Genomic DNA, 20,187 nt, shown 5'->3' on the forward strand with positions numbered 1-20,187 from the left:
GTCTAGCAGAGACCGAAGGTTCTCTGTGACGCCAAGAAGCGTGGTTTCTGTAGAGAAACCTGAGTGGAATCCTGACTGTGAGGGGTGCAATAGTGACAAACTGGGACAAATGGTGATGGATGTGCCTTTCTAGGACTTTAGAGAAGGCAGGCAGCAAAGAGATGGGGCGATAATTGGAAAGGACCTTAGGGTCCGCAGTAGGCTTCTTAGCAAAGGTGTGATCATAGCGTGTTTCCACCTAGCCGAGACAGTAGCAGTCTTGAGAGAAAGATTCAGAGTGGTGCAGATCAGGGAAAGCTGGGAGGAGTCCAATAACTGAAGTATAGGGATGGGCAGAGGATCAATGGGGGAGAGCCAGATTTTACCTTGCACAAGGTTTCGTGGATAGCGGAAGGCAGCAATTCAGGCCAAACGAGTAATGGACCTGAGGTACTTCTGACGCTTTTAGGGTCCTGGGGGGGCAGTCAGGGGGTTCCTCCTTCCAACTGCCCATTGCCAGGCTCCAGCACCTTCCGCCTCAGCAGACCACACCCCAAAGAAAGCTTCTCTTCCTGTGCAAGCACTTTTTAAAAGTTGAGTAAGGGGCTGGCAGGATGTCTCTGTTGGTCTTATCCAACAGCAACACATCACTTCCCTGCCCCTGCTCCTTCCTTCTTGTCCAGCCTCTAGTTGAGCGTTCCTGCGCACCCCACCTCAAGTTAAGTTGCCCCTAAAAACTCTCCCTCCAACAATGTTATTTGACCTGGTAATATGTGTTGGAACTTTATCAAGCACACAATCTTTCTAAATGTGTTGTTTTGTTGAGGTTTCAGGAGTGCATAGTTTCGGAAGTACTAAATAGAGACTATTAACAGCTATAACTTGAGAACAAAGCGCTTCCTGTAGAAATGGAAGAATCTTTCCCAGCTAGTGAAGTGCCTGGAAGCAGGAGGTCTACACAGCATGGACATGCGCCTGAAGAGTGAGCGAGGCCGTTGCTTAGAAGGAATCCCAGTGACACCACCTTGACTTAGCACTGAGGGTCAAGGGCATCATGCCAGGGTGAAGGGCATCATGCCAGGGTCAAGGGCGTCATGCCAGGGCGAAGGGAGTGAAGCCAGGGTCAAGGGCATCATGCCAGGGTCAAGGGCGTCATGCCAGTATCAAGGGCATCATGCCAGGGGTTTATGCGCCTCCGACCTTGCAGCAGCTGTTTCAGAACTATTTGTCTTCAAAGAGTTCAGGCCTGTCATCTGCTGGTACCAGCCAGACTCTCGCTCCAGTTACACAGGGACCCTGGTGCATGCTAGCCCAGGCAACTGTGCATCCTCCACACCCGTCGGGTACTGTACTGCAGACAAATGAGCCAATAAACTGAGCCAGTGGTTTTGCGAGCATTGGAAAAACACAGGTATCACTCAAGATCTCCAGGAGACAAAACACCAAATTTGTATGAAAGGAAATTGTGAAGAAAAAGGTGGTGAGAGCGGCTAGCAGAAAGCAGGGAACCTGCACTTCCCACCAGAATAACCAGCAGTTCTGCCAGAAAAAAAAGTCCTCCTCACTTCATGCACAGCTCCTATCAAGGAAACATTTGTACCCTTGCTTTGACAAAAGTCATGCAGTCTGGGGTCCAAGTAGATCCAGAAACTTTACAGGAGCAGAGGGCTGCAACGTTGACACCGGGTAGACGCCAGTCAAGTGTCAGTGAGTCGAATCTCACTGTATGAATAAACCCCAACACCACTCATATTTTATTATCAGAATGATTAAGTAACCAAAATGGTGGTCTTTTTGGTAATTCTAACCAGAGACTAGTTGGTTAAGACAAGTGATAATTTAATATCTTAAGACAAAGAAATCCTAGGTTGGTTAAGCTGTTCTCTTTCCACCTGGCCCTCGATGAACAGTTGTATACCCATTTAGTGAAGCAGTTGTGAGATTTAGGTCTGACAGCTCATGAAACCATATTTCAGTGAGAAAAGGCATATCTCCATTATTTATTGCCAGAAGGTTAAAAATTTCCCTTCGAAGGATGGGATAAAGCAAAAATTAAGTAGAGCATGTGACAAAAGGCCTGATGTGCTAAAAAGGTCTTGCAGTGGAAATGCCTGAAGGTCGGAAGCTTGTTGCAGTTGCAAAGCCTGTGATTCACTAATAGCTATACAGAAGTGTCCTAAACTTACTTCACAAAGCAACCTTCATGACGCCTTGTGATGTGTGGTTGGGAAGGAGTGTGAGAATTGCATCCACTTCCTATTTGCGATTTGGAATGTCACACATCAGTGTTTTAAAACCATTGATCAGTTACCAACACACACTTGGGTGGTAATTGACTTGCAAAGAGGAAGCTGTACCTGTGGGACAGCTTCCCCTTTAACAATTGTGGCGTGTGGCATCGGGGGAAAGAGGATTAGAGGTGGGTTAGACAGTGGTCCAGGGGGGCACTGCATATTCTGCCCAGCATGTCTTCCCTGGATATCAACATTTTCCCACTGCATTTATCAGGATTTTCAAAGTACAGTTTGTCATCACTACAGGCATGTTGCTAATGTCTGCCTTCAACATGATAACATACAATCATTACAGCTCGAACTTAAAGCATCACATTAAGTCACTTGGATCTAATACTCTCAGGGACTACAACTAGTCAGGGCTACCAAGGCACCATAAACAATCGTTCCATCAATCGCTGGGCGCTGGGAACATTGTACATAAGTTAGACTTACTCAAAGTTATTTGCATATGTGCAGTAATATTTCCAATCTGTTCACGCCTTTCCACAAATGTGGTGAATGGAATCCACTTCTTCCCAAAAACAATTTATTACAAATGATAGCTGTCTATCAACCAGTCGTTAGCCCTTATCACTAGGGACTCTTCGACTTTCAGAATCAGTCTATAGATAATCTAGTCGCCATCAAGAAAAGTGTTTTATGCCTGACCATCATCATGGGTGTCAGCGTGTAAAAACCATCATCCGCTGTGTAACCACCACATAGTAGCAGTAGTGTATCTAGATCACGGGGGATTCCTGTTTCAACGTCGAGCATTCGAGGCCGCTTGCATATACTTCTTGGTGGTTTACACGCTTTTCATTTGTTTGTTTACATGCCCAGGACTGGTCATGTGTATTTTGGATTGCTGATATCAGTGCCAAGGAGGGAACTGGGAATCAGATGGATTGTACTTCATAGAGGTAACGTGAAAGGACTCAGGTGGTTGCATTTATACATGTTTACATTTTTGTATAGCACCAATACACCAGCATACGATGAACGATTTTAGAAGCAGACTTCAGTCCGGACTCAGTAAGAGAGATGACCGAACAGAACAGCAAGGGTGAAGACACCAAAGATGGCAGTTGCAGTACAAATTACTTTAAATACACCCTGCCTGATGTAAATGACCAAGATGCACAAAGCTAACCCATACCTGCAGTGCTAACGTGTAAATCGGAAATTATAATAAAGTCACACAAGAAAAACAAAACACAGGACAAAAGAGAAAACAAAACAGCTGTTGCTTTGCTGGAAAGGAAAAAGATCTGTGGGAAGAGGCCAAAAACAACCCCCCACCTCCAAAAAAGAGCTTGAATTAAATCACAGCAGTTTTTGAGAACAGCTGAAAGGTTTCACCGTGTAAGCACTGTTAGATAGGATTCAACCCCCGCGACCTGTCACAGGAGGGAGCTGGGGCAACTTTCACAAACAGTCAGAAAGCAAACGAGGAATATCTTTTTTATCCACTTCAAAGACAAGATCTCACTCACCTTTCTCGGCTAGAACGTCACCTGCCCAAGAATAGCTCAGCCCAGTGATCCAAAAATCTCCATGAAGAATTCCCGAGACAGTAACAGGATGCAGGAAATCAGAAAAGCGAATTCAGAAAGCAGCCGAAACGTATTGAAGAGACTCGACAAGGGGAATAGTTACAAGCAACTCCAGACTACCCTCTTGCCTGCATCTGCAAAGCTACTTCAGAGGTCACACCAAGAAACGGCTTTGCTTCGTCCTTCAAGTGAAAAGCATCAGCTCTCATATCTTTCTTACAAAAGGCAGAGTATTTGAACTCTGATATGATTCAATTCGATGCCATAAGTGGATTGATTTGAATCTTGAAATACACTTTGAGCTGGGTGAGCACTGGCTCTACTTGATCTTCCATGGTGATTACTATTAGCACTGATAGCTGTGATTAATGGTTATCGAACCACTGTGACTGATGCTTGGGTAAAGCCTTAAAGGGTAACAGGAGTCTCGAGCTGCACGCAGAACAATCATAGAGAACTGAGCCAAATGTGGGTTTTAGTCCTTATTACAGAGCACGTTGAATTTGAATTGGCGAATAAACAAGCATTCAGGACACGTTCACCCTTCCATTCTTTGGAATCCGCAGCCTATCAAGTTGCATTGAATTTCCTGCTTTACAAAGAAAGTACCTACAAATCTTGCTGTTTGCTAAAGTATATTCATTCCTGCAGGTAGTGCACCCCAGAGCCACTAAAATAGTGGTAAAATAATATAAAAATAATATAAAATAACATAACTGTGAGTAACAATGTGAGCCACTTCTTATACTGTCGTAAACACTACTGACCCAGAAGTGTTTTGGAGGGGGCTTCAAGTTCACATTTAGGGCTCCGCATTGGTATGTCAGTCGGGAATGCCTCTGAATGTTAGACCTGATTCTGCTTGCTACTTTGGGTGCACCTGTCCTGGCTAGCCAATCCAACGCAAAAATGAGTACGGAGGTGCAAGACCCCTAAATGATCCTAAAAGGAACTCAATATCTGCCAGGGAAAGGCCAATCTAGGATGGCCTGGGTCCTGAGAGATCCATGAAGCTTAGCTGACTAGAAAGCGACACGAACAACAGAGAAGCATTTCTGGACTGCTGAGGATGCATGGACACTTTCTTTCATCAGCACTGTTGTGACTGCACTTCTGTGACCTACCCCATGCTCCAAGGGGACCCATATTCACCCTTCACTCGTGCCTAAAGGCCATGGAAGTTTCAAGCCTGCATCTCATGAGTTCGATCTGGTTCCATTGGCTGCAGCCAGCTTTCCTACTTTCTGTCCCATGTGAACCTTTTTCCTATTGTTTATAGTAACAGACATTTCATCATGTTAAATCACAGATTCGTCCCTAATCCAAGAACCAGTGAAGCCCTGGATCCATTGCGTGTCCATATCCATTGTGCACCACATCGCTGGAAAATTGAGACCACAACCATCCAACTTTGCAATATGGGCCCCTGGTACCCGCATGGAAGTCGTAGTGGGATGCTTACCTACCACTACTTGTTGGGTTTGCAATTAGACTAAAAAAACGCAAACTATGTCCCTTTCTGGACACCAATTACCATTGTTGTTATTCTAAATTAGCACTTGTGTATGGCCACGAATATGACACTGCAGCGCCTTCCCCTAGTCCGGGGTAGGGCTTTCCAACTGTTTTGTGGAGGCTTGCAGCAGTAGATACCAGGAGCCAATGAACTGGACACAGAGCCTTGGCAAATAAACCCCTCACCCCTGACTCTCCTGGGGTGGGGTGGGATGCTTGCAGTTTGGATGGTATGTTTTGGGGGACATTTTCTTTCTGTTGTGACCTAGAAGCTGTGGCTTCAGCTTTCAAAACTGGTCATTGTTAAACTAGCACTGAAGCAAAGATTTAGACATAATGTTGCAGGTTTGCTTCAAGTTATCAGCCTCGTCACATTGTCCGAGGCTGAATCAGTAAACAAAATAGTAAACTAGAGGAGTTTTGAAGTCCCAGTGATGCTAAGTGCAGCCCTACAGGATACAGTGGCAAACGGGGTCAATATTATGGAACGCCTTGCGCCTATTGCGCATGTGACATACATTTTGGGGTCTGTACCGAGGCCACAGAAGATAGTGGTACCTTCTAGTTTTCTTTCTGCATTATATTTATTGGTGCCACTTTTGTATCCCTTTAAACTAAAGTTCCAGCCTTCTTTCACAATAAAGCACCAATAGGACTCCCAATTCGTTGAGTGTTACTTGCGGTGACATGATGTATCGGAGTTCCTTCTACTTTCCGCCTCCTACAGCAATACTGGACTGCGGCTGGCTTCGGGAGAGCAGTCGTGGTGAACAACTGTTCCCACCCACTGCCTGCCCAGGGACTCCAAGAAAAGGCCTCATATCAGGTGTGTTAATCAAAATGGGTGCACTGGATGCAAATGAAGACAACTCCCAGAATGCCTGAGTGCCACATCAATGCTTAGCAGAGGAGAACGCATGGAATGAGGTGGCATCCCTAAAAGAGGAAATAATGGTGGGATTACAGACTGGTGATTACTTTCAGTACTCCGATTCTTACTCACAACACACCCTCCCTCAGATGTATTTTTGGCTCAACCTTGGAAGTGTCGGGGTGCACCATCACTGCATCATCCAAGTTATGATATTTAAATCAGGTTAATGGTTAATTAAAAATAGGGTAAGAGTAATTTAAATTAAGAAAGCACTGGCAGAACCAATGGGTTTAGCTTTTTGGTATGGCAAGTGTTTCGTTATAGTTCACCGACTTTGAGTAGAATGCCCCAGCTGTCCTAGAAAGATAATCCCCTAATGAAGCAACAGCTTGGGATTCAACAGTATGGAAACTCGCCCCCTTGTAGCACAGACTGTTGCAAGCTTTGCCCTCAAAGAAGTGTGTTATGAAAAGGAGTCAGAAAAAGAAATTCGCATTTTAAGGGATAATCTAAAAATGCATAAACAGCACAATATTGGAGAGCATACGATTTTGCCGGAGAGTAAGTATTTTGTTACAACTTTCAGAAAGTATATGGACCTGCAAGTCTTTACTTAGAGAAAAAAGTGCTGTAAATCTTGCAACATAATAGGTCAGCAAAGTAAAAACAAACAAATATGCAAAGACAATTAATATATAGCACTGTGATTTTCTGACAGCCAAGGCATCCAAACAATAGGCACTTCTTAAACAAAGCATTCATTAACCAGCAATTCAAATATTATGTCTGCAAATTAAATACATCAAAAAACACACAGTGACTCCGAATTGCAAGCTATACGTCACGCTGTATCTCAGTGTAACAAACAAACTACTGGTGCCCAATCACCACACCCTAATAGGAACACAAATGGGACAAACAACCATCCACAAACACCATGGGCTTGAAAATGGGACCATCAAAGCAATACTAAATCACAATAAACATGACAACCACCGCTCGTGGGAGGCTAGCCCAAAGGCCACTCACTCTCTCTGTACTTTTACTAGTACCTTTTTTGAGGAATGTAAGTCATGTCTTTCAGACAGCAGGATAATTCCAAATTATCTGTGCTTACTTGGTGGAACTTTGTTTGTGATGAGCATAGGATTTCTATTGCTTCTTCCTCGTCTGTCTCCTCTAAAGTTAAATCTGATCTTCTTTGGCTCCCCTTCTCCAATTATCTCTCATCACCCCCTTCTCTCTGATTTTTGAACCTATCTATCTACTATTTCTCTTCTTCTCTTACTCTCTTTTACCCCTTCCTTTTTCTTCTTCTTTCTTTCCCCTCTTTTCTCTTTCTCTCTTTCTATCTCTTCTATCTCTCTATCTTCTTATTTCTTCTGTTACAAATGAACTGTTATATATATATATTTTTATTTTTTACTACTTTTTCATATGTATCACATGTATATCACTTGGTTCTACTGTACTATTATATTATCTTTTGTGTTGTACTTTCTTTAAATAAAAATGTCTTAAACAGAAAAAAAATGTCTTTCAGACAGCTATAGCGGTCTGCAGCCAAAACTACAAACAAAGAGAGCTTTGGGGTGTAGGCCCCTAACTCACCCTTTCCCCACCACTCCCCCACCCCGCCTCCTCCCACCCTGGACAGGGTAAGGATAGGCGGTGTAGTGGTAGGTTGAGGCAGTGATAGCTGATGTGGGGCATAGGGGCATAGCTGTCAACAGTGTAGCTGCGGAAGATGCACCAGAGCCCAGGGGAGGCCGCTGCCCAAAACACTCCAATTAGAGATGTGTTTTTACTACCAAACTATTGTATGAGGGACTTCATTTCCTGGCCTACATTGGGGCCCATGGAAACAATACCGTGTCACTGATGGGATGGTCCGTTCTTAGGGGAGACATTAAAATGGTATTTTGTAGGAGCAGGGTTCCTGTCATCAGAGGTGAGTGCCCTAATCTTAAAGTACAGGAACTAGGAAACCATGATGAGAATAGAGACTAATTATATTACCCATCCGGGCACTAATGACCAAAGTCTTCAAACTCAGTGTGGTGTGGCGCGGCTGAAGGGACTCTTCTTTAATATCAGGAGAGAGAGCTCTAATGGGGAACATCCTTTACGACGCAACTATTACCCGGCACTACCATTACAATGCGGGGATTACAACGAAAGTCGTTGCAACGACTTTCGCTGGAGGGCGCTGTTGGATAGGGAATAGTTTAATTTTCTATCCAACACCTTCCCTACTATCCATGGGGACTGAAGTTGGAATAGAAAATTAAACTATTCCACTATCCAGCGCCCCCCCCCCAACGCAAGTCGTAACGACTTGCGTTGTAATCCCCGTGTTGTAATGGCATGCAGGGTAAAAGCATGCGTTGTACTGACAAACAACCGCTCTGATGCAATGGCATGTCTGCCACGATGTCTTTGAGGGGGGCTAGGACACCCCTGTCACCTTATAATGCTCCCTAGCTATGGAGTGCTACCAGGGTGGCTAACCGGGCTGCATTTTTGCAGATGTCCTGCATTTGTGGTTTCTGTCCAGTTGCAGGCTCCGATGTACTACTGGTCGTCAATTCTCACTCTTTCAGCAATTAATGACTGATAACCAGTTTGGAGTAATGCACTGGGAATATGGACTTGGAGTTTATTTTTCTTCAAGTTAACCGTGTTTTAAAGAGCTCACATATCGTCTGAGCAGTGGACAGAGAGGCACAGGGGTTTTCCCTGATGTAACAGTTTGTTAAAGTAGCTGACCTAAGACAGCTCCAGGAGCTATACATTTAGCATCATACTGCATATTAGAGTATATAGCATGTGCCCCCACACTCACCCCTGATAATATCCTGTCCTATTTTTAACATACATTTACTAGAAGCTTTAAAATGGAGTCTAAATACTCCCAATCTTGCAAAAAGGAAAAGAGCACACAATTTGGCCAACTGGAGAGGCCAGGATTATAAACCATATCTCATAGTTTCCAACTAACCCACTAGAGCAGACAGTGGCAGGTAAGAGACTACCCTTAGCAGGGGACCGTCACTGGGTTGTGGGCACTGCCCAGCTCTAGAGTACAATGTGTATTTCCAGCACAGTTACCTGAACGGGTAAAGCCGAGATTAGATGTCAAGTCTCCTAGTTCCATGGCTAAAACAAACTGGACCACTTCTAGTTCTGTGGTCTCCCAATCTGAATGGCTTGCCCAACGTGTTAGGGGTCCTGAGACATGAGGACATTGTGAGACTTTTTCTTAGGGTTCTGTGGCAATAGCAATTAGCAATACAACAGATAGTAGGAAGTATCCGTGGTGGATACTGATATGTACCATGGTCGTTTCAGGGCTTAAGACTAATGCATTCCATTACAATAACAGAAGTATTCATTTTGCAAACTTGTCTCAACCATGGCAATAGCGAGCAGTCATGGCTTACTCCAGGAGGTGGTGAAGGAATGGAACTTGTTTAATTAAACTTAATCTATTCCTGGAACAAACTAAAATACAGCCTGATCACCTTCGACAAGCTCAGAATCGATCCAAGTGAGATCTTTTAAATTGGCCTAATTTAGAGGAAGGGGATACGGAATGAAACATCTAAAATGTGTTACATGACTCATGGCTCCGCTGCTCCCTCAGTCATGCAAGTGTCTTCAGGCATTCAAAGTGCCTCACACAGAGATAATGTAAAGTGGGGCTCAACATTAATGACTGAATGGAACAGAGACACCACACCACTATTCACCCATGCGTGGGCCTTAGTTTTTTTTGGGGGGGGGGGGGGGATGGGGGTTTGAGGTGTTACATCCCCTTAATACAGGGGTCTTCAAAGTATGGGGCACGACCCCCAGGGGGGCCATGGAGTGATGGAAAGGGGTCGCACATTCCCGGTCACACTTCTGCCCAGGCCCATAGGACTACAAGGGATTCTGCCCCCTCCTCCCCCGTAGTGCGTCTCAGCTGGAGCTGCTGCCGGCTCTGCTGTGCTGTGTCTGCAGTCTTATCTCCAGCACAGCACGCCTGAGTTTTTCACAGGTCTTTACAAAAGGAATGTAAACATGCAAATAGTCTTTAAACTGGTAACTGAGGCTTAGTTTTTTTTCTAGTTCCAGTGCCCCCTTGGCCCCCACTCGGCCTAGTCCTTACATTTGTATTTTACATTTACTGCAGTAATGTGAGAATGCTTTTCATGAAAAGAAATATAAAGTAGGCTTGCCAAAAGAAAAATACCAGCCATTTGATGATTAAAGAGCCTGCAAAAGCCTCCTCACGACACTAAATAGGATTGTAAATAAAATCATATGCATTCATTCGTAAATCGACTTTTCTGTCTTAGTTTCCTTTAATTAACAGTCATGGATCATTGAGGCAGCCTTAGAACACAATTAAAAGTGCTTTCTATTTATATTTTCATGTTCCAAGTATGCACAGATGAGTGCTAAAATATACAGCTTTAGGTGACTGCTTATTTTTGTACCATCTGGGACATCAAAATATTGAGCAGGCAACCCTAACCATAGGACTGGAAGTGTGTTGCAGGATCAGCATATTATTTATTTCCTCCACCCTCGATCCCTGATTAATGCCATTATAGCAATAGTTTAACTTCTATCTTAACCTGTTAACCGCGGCTATAATTCAGCCGCGGTGCGGGCGTTTCTGTGCGCATATGCAATATGTCCAAGGCGCGCAAGGCACATAGGGTTCAATGGGCTTCAGCAACCCCAACCACCCCTGCCCTCCCTCGTCGTGTGGGTCAGCCCAGGCTGAGACAGCTTCCCCCCCACACACAGACAGATCTTCAGCTGCTGTGGTCTGGCGTCTTTGCAGCCGCAACCGAGCATTTCACAGGTCTTTAAGAGGCCATTTACTTGTTATCATGGCTTTGTGGCGTTTTTCACCTGTTCTAGATGCAGCTCCACTCTGCCTATTCCTTCAAGTTGCAAATGACTTTTGCTGTAACAGTGTGAGAAGGCATTTCCTGAAAAGTAACCTTAGACTTGTTCTTTTGCAGTTTTATACCGCTCGAGCTCCACCCGAAGGTATTGAGGCACTTTGCATGAGCACCAGTTACATTATACAAGAACACATTGCTGGAAGTATTACACCCCCTCCCCCCCCCCCCCCGAAATGTGGCTCTACATTGCTGTATTAGCCCCCCCACCCCCGAAATTTGGCTCTACATTACTGAAAGTATTAGCCCCCGCCACCCCCCCCCAAAAAAAAATATGCAGCTCTACATTGCTGAAGGTATTACCCACCCCACCATCCCCGAAATTAGCCTCTAGTTTAGGGTGACCAGAATTTTAAAGCCAAAAACTGGGACATTTCACAAAAATAGAAGAAGGACTACAATTTTACTTCAAGTGATGAGCGAGCTCCTCAGCAGAGAATTACAGAACAGGCAGTAAGAACATACATAAAATGCAATTTGTAAGCCCAGTAGCTTGCCTGTTAATTAAATTGCTTTTTTGAAACAACTCTTAACAATCCCTGCTTTGTAAAACATAAAAAACACCTCCCACCGTTTTCAGTCGACCCTCTCCAAAAACGGGGACATGAGCAAAATTTCTTGAAATTTGCTGGGACAGCAGGTTAAAAACAGGGACCGTCCTGGCAAAACGGGGACGCCTGGTCACCCTACTCTAGTTGCACCCCCGTTATGTCACCGATCCATTTGCTTGGGGAGAGGCTCCCCCCCAAACACGTCTTGCTTGTGAAAGAGCTATTTATGGCGACCCTGCTGTGAACCCCCCACCCGAAGACTCACCCCCATGGCCCTGCCTCATCCTGCTCGACCAGGCTAGTACAAGCATGTCTTTTTGACTCAAGGCACTATAGTAATAGTAGTCAGCATGGTGGTTATACACGCCAACGGTCCCGATTCCAGCGGGGGGGGGGGGGGGGGGGGGGGGGGGGGGGGGTCCCAGATTCTTAAAGTCAAAAATTGCTTTATTCTGGCCGCCTTCCTTCTGAAATTGCCTCTGCTTCAATGAAAGTCAAAGGAGAAAATACATTTTCCCAATTTTTTATTAATCTCCCACGTAACTCTTCCAACATGTTGGCATGTGTGAGTTGTGTACCCCAAAAAAATAATGAATGCCCTGAGGGCCTCTAACACCATGAACTATTCAGAGACCGGTTGCAGAGCACCTCTCACCTTATTAATGCCTTGAGGTTGGATGACAGCAGAGAGGGCCACTAACAACATTAATTCCCAGGGAAGTGAGGCACAGAAAGGAACTGGGGAAGGGTGGGCTGCGCTTACCTGCTTAATGTGTCCTCCTAAGTTCCTCCTGTGGGTAATAAGCTCTGCAGAGTTCAGAGTCTGTGCAGAGCCCGTGTTCCGTGGAGTCGCCAGTCACTTTGAATCTCCGCTTCTCACGTATCGCCCCGGCTCGCGAACACTGGGCTCGGCTCCGCCCCCTTCCCCTGTCCCCCTTCTCTCCTCAGCGCTGCTGTATTGGCTGAGGCTGGGGATCGCTCGCTTAGTTTTCATTCTCTGCCTCTGCTGCCTTTTCCGAGAAATCACGTGACGCCCGGAGAGCAGCTGAGCCGGGCGGGGGCGTGTGTGCTCTGCTCACAGGGACTCTCCGCAGCGCCTATGGGAGAATTTCCCAGGCACTTTACACGCCAGGAAACCTCGTCCTCGCCTCTAGGGTGGAGAGAGACAAATTATCAGGGCAGCCGAGTCAAATGTCTGGATTCTCCCTTGCAGCCCGTGCAGGGTCAAGCCCTAAAAATGTTTGCCATGCAAATCTTACAACAAACTTCACGTGATGAAGGCAAATCACAATGCAAACATATGTATTTCTTTTGCATGTGGAGGATTCGACAATAATACGTCCATTTTGGCACTGCACTGAGAAGTTCTTATTAAATGTAATAGTTTTGAAACATGGACTTAGAGCCATCCAGTTCTCACCCCCACTGTGGTGACAGTGCCAATCTTTGGCTAAAATCACACAAGTTGATTTAAGCAGGGAAGCTGCGATTAATACAGGGTTCCTTGGTTCACTTTGTACTAACCAGACACGAAATATTGATCTATGTAGGGTCGAACTGACCTGTAGGGCAATCAGGTAGTGCCTAGTGAGTGAACTGACCCTGCAGGTTAGTGTATGGGCCGTTTTTTGGCTGTTTCTGGATTTGTTTAATGGTCTGTTGGGCCAATTTTTACTGTTAATTTTTGTTATGTTAAAACAAACATTGCCTATAGCAAGTTCAAAACCATGCAGTGTCTTTACAAGTTCAGAGTGCCCCACTTTGTAAACACGGGTCACATTTTTTGCAATCTAATTCGCTAATGGGGGCCACTTTTATTTTGGTTTTCGAGTCTATTTTCTATCCCTGCCCAACCATGTATCTATTTGTCTATCCTTTTTACCTCAAATGTTAATGCTTTGTTTTTCCCTCTTTGTGCATGAGGGTAGAACAGCCTGAAATTAAGCTCAGCTCGTCATGGGCTTGCAGTTCTTTTGACCAAGCCTTCAGTGGCTCACCTCTACTCGCCACATAGACTGTACATGTCGTTATTACACACATAGCGTTATTGACAGACAACCCATACCATACTCACAGTGTCACAGACAAACACTGGACGTAAACGGATACCCGGGGCGAGTCTTGTGCTAATAGCTCCCTGGCCAAAACGCAAATGGAGAAAGGATGCAGAGAAGATAATTAAGGAACCAAGGGAAGGGAACAAAAACATTGATAGAAAGGCCAAAAGATAATAAACAGGCGCTGGTGGTCTAGAATTAAAGAAAATATTAAAACCAATTGGTAGGTAATCTCAATGAGCCTGTCTGAAGTAAGGCATCCAGGGTCTTGGCCTAGCTTGCCGCTGCTTAAAGCAGACTTTGCCAGTGATACTGTATCAACACATCAATACCGGACAGACAGATGTGGAACACAAAAGGTGTTCTGCCATCTGCCACACAGAAAGTTTCAAACACGTCTACTGCACTTAATGCAAAACTGCACAGATGCAGATGGTGTATACGACAAACACCGCAAAGACGCACACAGAGAAGGAGTGAAAAGATGCAGGCAACGCCGGCATAAAAGCTTGTAGCTCGGGTCATCAAGTGACATCGCCGGGAGGGACTTATTTACCTTGATCACTCTTCGTTGTTGCTGATGACAGCCAGGTGCGGAAAGCGCACACTTCTCTGCGCCTCTATTGTGGGAGCTCCAGGCTGGAGATTACCCTCCTGAGAGGAGCACCCCTCAACACACAGCAGCTGTATCTGGAGAGCAGCCTGAGAAGGACACTTGAAAGGGGAATCCCCCAAACAGGTTTTGAAAGTGCAGACAGTGGATCCACACCCCCTGTATGCTTGGACTGTACACAAGTAAGACCCACTGACCCACCTATTGATCCAGTTCCAAGTTGTCTATGACCAAGACAGGGAAGGGAACGCCCTGCAGAGTACTCAGGGGACTGCGGTGTACCCACAGCTGGTGTCTGCCTGGCGCTAGGCTTCCCAGAGGAGCAGGATGTCACACCTTGTGGGAAGAAGCTCTTCACCTGGCCTGAAGTGCACAGGTGCCAGCCTGCCTGCTGAGAGAGGAAAGGGGCCTGCCAATCCTGCAGAAGGAGTGACTGAGCCTATCCAGGAGGAGCCGGGTGCAGCGAGACCTCAGTGCTTTGGGGCCTTCCAGAGGGAGGAGGACAGAGGAGAGCTATCTGCGTCTCCCACGTGTCGGGGGTGACAGACTTCCTATCCGGAGTTCCAGGTCGGAACTGCAGATTCATGGTGCCACTGTGACTTGGATTGCATGTGCAGCTGACCTGCTTCTGGGACCCCAAAGAATTATGAGAGTGCTTGCTCCTGTGCTGCTGTGTGACCCATACACAGTTTGCTGTCGTCCCCGCTACTCCTCATTCCGATCCCGTAGCTTCCTGTATGCCACTGAAACCAAAGAGACAGGAGTCTGGTGCCCTGAAGTGGAGCATGGACCAAGCCTGGTACCCAGGTGCTGGCCAGAGCGCGGAGGGCTCTCTGTAGTCTGCTCCCGCCACCTCTCTTCAGACACGACCTCGCTGCAGCCGGAGGACACAGCATCAAACCCGTGGCAGGTATGCCCGCCCTCCCAGAACAGGAGAGCGCCTGCCGCGGGACGGCAGAGCACTGGCAGGACAAGCATGGGTGAGAAGGTTGCATGAACTGTTAAAGACCGAGCACATTGACGATTGATGAGGGGGATAAGCTGCACACTACTACTACTAATAATAGTAGGTAGTTATTCCAATCTTTACAAAGGGTGCAATCTCTGACCCCAGTAATTACAGGCTGATCCAGCGTTCCAACTAAAATTCTTTATAAATGATGTCACAATCCACTACCACACTTACCAATCAATACCAGGCCCATAAGAAACAACAGAGCAGCTGAATCATGAGGCAAATGGATCTGATATGTTGATTTGATTCTAACTACAATAAACAAGACCAGCTTGTCATTTTAAAAGTTTATTTAAAATTCATAATTGGATAATCTTTATTAACTCTCTTTATTAGAATCAAACATTTAGTTTTATTAATTCAGATTAATGCATTAAACATTGGCTCAAAAATAACTGTCAATTCAACATTACTCAAAATAATGAATCAAGAAAAACATAAACCTTATTCCCTAAGTTAGCTTTCTGACCTGAAAGGGAAACAAATTAATAAACAGTAGAATGCTTACAGTCCATAGGAAATCGGACAGCACTTCGCCCTCAGGAAACAGTCAGCCCCAATCCCTTCAAGAGGCCCAATTTTTATATCATTTTTGCTCTCTAATTTAACTAAATGTATTTCTTTTTAAAAGTTCAGCACTCTGATTGGTTGATGGCTGTCAGACCACAAAGCCACCTCTTCCAGGGTATGAACGTCACCATGCTATTGTTCATTGACATAGAGTGACATGACTTCCGAGCGTCTTTGCAACATTTTAAAAGTTGCTTCTTTAACTTCCACCAAAGCTCGGCAAAATCTTTCCCTGTTACTTCCTCGGCCTTGTAAAAAGAACATCCAGAGCAGTTCATGAATAAGTCTTTGTCAGAGCCACAGTCTTTTCAAAGGTGAAGCACAAAACTTGATTCCATGGAAAGTTTCCAAGATGACTGTATTTGGCTCCAACTCTGCTCACGTACAGGCCGACCAACTTTTCTTTCAGAACCAGCACTAGGCCTCATAACCATTCTCGGGCTAGTATTAAACAAACACAAAAGGAGTGATTAATTCAGGTAAAGCAAACCCTTCTGTACCACCCAACCATTGCTAATTATTAATTAACCCACTAATAAAAGACATCTAGCAAAAGCAAACAAATAAAGCAGCACATAAAATATCTACCATTCTTCATGTAAACCAGCTTTATGTTTCTGAAAGAGTAAAAAGATGATTAAATGATACACAGACAGACAATCACAACATAGGACAAACATGTAAGCACATATAATATAGCACATGCCATGAATGATCAGCCGCATATTAATAGTGACAAAGACAAAAGGACAAACATGACAAACAAAACAATATTAATCATGTGTTACAAAACAGACTTGCAAATGCAACAAGAGCACATGTTATTAGTTCCCGCGTGTTCATGTGTGGTGCAAACTTAATCTAGGTTGAGTTAATTAAACAAATCATGCAACAGCTCATTAATTGATTAGTTCATGTTATAGGGAAATGAATCCACGAGTCAGAATAAAATAATTTCCGAAGCTCGCTTCATCAACTCATATCAGCCGAATTGACATTCTGTGAAAGATATTTTGCCGCCAGGTTTTAGCCAAACTGCAGCAGTGGATCCTTGAGGAAAATGCTTTGTCTCCCTTCCAGGCCGGAATTAGATCCAAGGTTGGATCAGTGGATCAAGTCTTTAGGTTTAGGCTGATTCTCTGGAAATATATGAAGAGCCAGAAGGACAATTTTAGGTAGTCTTCATCGACCTAAGTCCAGCTTTCGATCTGGCTCCCTTGGGGGTTGTAATCTCCGGGATTCTCTTATGTCGATGGGGGCTCCTCCCCTTTTGGAAGGAGTTCTGATGAGGCTTCATGAGAACAACTATGCCCCAGTCCGGTGGGGCAAGGACGGGGATTCAACAGAGAGGATTAGCGTTAACTGTGGGGTCCGGAAAGGATGCGTGCTTGAGTCAATGCTTTTTTCTCTGTATATAAATGGCGCATTTGACCATCTAAATGACTGTATTCACGACACCCCAGAACATGGTGGTATTTCCATCTCAGGGCTGCTGTTTGCAGGAATAAACCTGCTTATCTCAGAAAACCATGTAGGAATTCAAAATTAATATAAGGGGTTTAGAGATCAATGTCCAGAAAACAAAACACATAATCCTAAGACTGCATAGACCGTTCCGCAACCATAACACTTGGGGCAAAGGTATTGGAGGAAGTTAACCATTTCGATTATTTGGGGATCGTGATTAGCAACTCTGACGTGGTCCATGCATATTGAGTACAGCAAGGCTACTGGTCTACATAAATCAGTCGCTATAAGAAGAATGCACAGGGCGACTTCTCAGAGGGCAGTTTCTCCAGCCATAGAAGTGTACAAGGCTGCCACCCAGTGGGCAGCATTGTACGGGGCAGAGGTTTGGAGCATTGCTTCGCAAGATTCTCCTACTGCTAGAGAAAATCTTTTTATAAGATCGCAATTTAGTTTATCTCGATCTACCACACTTGTCCCAGTATACTTTGATCTTGCATTAAGTTGAATTGGGGATCTGGCAGTCTTTGAGACCTCTGGTTTATTGGGCCAGGATCTGGTCTACTCCAGAACTGGAAACCCATAGAATAGGTTTTTGAGAACTTGTTCGGCTGGATAGTAGCTTGAATATTCCATGTTTGCCCCACATGGCTCTTCACCCTTGCCTTGGAAGCTATGTAGGTTAACCCCCTTCCTACCAATTCATCATCAAAAGCAAATATAAAGAAATCATTCTGGGGACACCTAAAAGCTGAATATGTGCGAAATCCTGATAGTGATAGTCTCACCTTCAGGATTCTCATTAAACAAGCATTTACAATGCAATAGGTCTCGCAGCATTAAAGTTTGAGTTATTGGCATTGTGTATGACAATGCGTTGCATAACATTTCTAGCAAACTTTGAATTGGTGAGCAGTGAGAGTGTGTGCAAGAGTATGCTGTTGCTCACAGCTGTTATTATTCACACAGCTCTGATGATGCACCTCACGCACGGGGCTGACGCAGTTAATATTCACACAGCTCTGATGATGCATCTCAGGCAGGACTCACAGCTGCTATTATTCACAAAGCTCTGATTATGCACCTCACGCACGGGGCTGACGCTGTTAGTATTCACACAGCTCTGATGATGCACCTGAGCACGGGGCTGACGCAGGTATTATTCACACAGCTCTGATGATGCACCTCAGCACTGGGTTGACGCAGTTATTATTCACACAGCTCTGATGAGGCACCTAAATACAGGGCTGCCGGCAGTTATTATTCACACAGCTCTGATGATACACCTCACGCACGGGGCTGACGCAGTTATTATTCACACAGCTCTGATGATGCACCTCAGGCACGGGCTCACAGCTGCTATTATTCACAAAGCTCTGATTATGCACCTCACGCACGGGGCTGACGCTGTTAGTATTCACACAGCTCTGATGATGCACCTCAGCACTGGGCTGACACAGTTATTATTCACACAGCTCTGATGAGGCACCTCAGTACAGGGCTGCCGGCAGTTATTATTCACACAGCTCTGATGATGCACCTCAGGCACGGGGCTCACAGCTGTTATTATTCACACTGATTCTGAAAAGGGGGTGGTGATGAACAGAGTGTCTGAATTAAGCAGACCACTCTTACCCAGTCCAAAGATCAGGGCTTGATCCATCACCGTTTTGTAGCTCACTGCACCATCCCAGCTCAGAACTTGGCTATATGCAAATTAGTCTGACCCTGGCCCAGTGCATCATGGGAACAGGGCAGACCAAACTACAAAGCCAATTCTTATACTGGGAAGGAAACAAGCTACCGGGGACCGGTTTCTGGCATTTCAGCCGTCTTCGGCCCGGCTTGCTTGAATCCTGATGGTGCAATGAGCTAGGGACTCACATCTGAGTATACCCTTCCACGCTTATGGTGGACAAAAATGATTCAGAAAAGGGGGTGGTGATGAACAGAGTGTCTGAATTAAGCAGACCACTCTTACCCAGTCCAAAGATCAGGGCTTGATCCATCACCGTTTTTTAGCTCACTGCACCATCCCAGCTCAGAACTTGGCTATATGCAAATTAGTCTGACCCTGGCCCAGTGCATCATGGGAACAGGGCAGACCAAACTACAAAGCCAATTCTTATACTGGGAAGGAAACAAGCTACCGGGGACCGGTTTCTGGCATTTCAGCCGTCTTCGGCCCGGCTTGCTTGAATCCTGATGGTGCAATGAGCTAGGGACTCACATCTGAGTATACCCTTCCACGCTTATGGTGGACAAAAATGATTCAGAAAAGGGGGTGGTGATGAACAGAGTGTCTGAATTAAGCAGATCACTCTTACCCAGTCCAAAGATCAGGGCTTGATCCATCACCGTTTTTTAGCTCACTGCACCATTCCAGCTCAGAATTTGGCTATATGCAAATTAGTCTGACCCTGGCACAGTGCATCATGGGAACAGGGCAGACCAAACTACAAAGCTAATTCTTATACTGGGAAGGAAACAAGCTACCGGGGACCGGTTTCTGGCATTTCAGCCGTATTCGGCCCGGCTTGCTTGAATCCTGATGGTGCAATGAGCTAGGGACTCACATCTGAGTATACCCTTCCACGCTTATGGTGGACAAAAATGATTCAGAAAAGGGGGTGGTGATGAACAGAGTGTCTGAATTAAGCAGACCACTCTTACCCAGTCCAAAGATCAGGGCTTGATCCATCACCGTTTTTTAGCTCACTGCACCATCCCAGCTTAGAACTTGGCTATATGCA

At 45.3% G+C, this 20,187-nt stretch overlaps 1 protein-coding gene across 1 annotated transcript in view; it reads right to left on the reverse strand.

The window, feature by feature from the left end:
• The window catches only part of IRF9 (interferon regulatory factor 9), a 137,374-nt gene extending 124,698 nt beyond the window's left edge, over positions 1-12,676 (reverse strand). The window contains exon 1 of the mRNA XM_086923744.1: positions 12,476-12,676. The gene's annotated coding sequence lies outside the window, so the exon portion shown is untranslated. The remainder of the gene's footprint in view (positions 1-12,475) is intronic.
• Between the last annotated feature and the right edge of the window lie 7,511 nt (positions 12,677-20,187).

Source organism: Lissotriton vulgaris, chromosome 5, assembly GCF_964263255.1.
Source record: "Lissotriton vulgaris chromosome 5, aLisVul1.2, whole genome shotgun sequence".
In the NCBI taxonomy this organism is placed as follows: Eukaryota; Metazoa; Chordata; class Amphibia; order Caudata; family Salamandridae; genus Lissotriton; species Lissotriton vulgaris.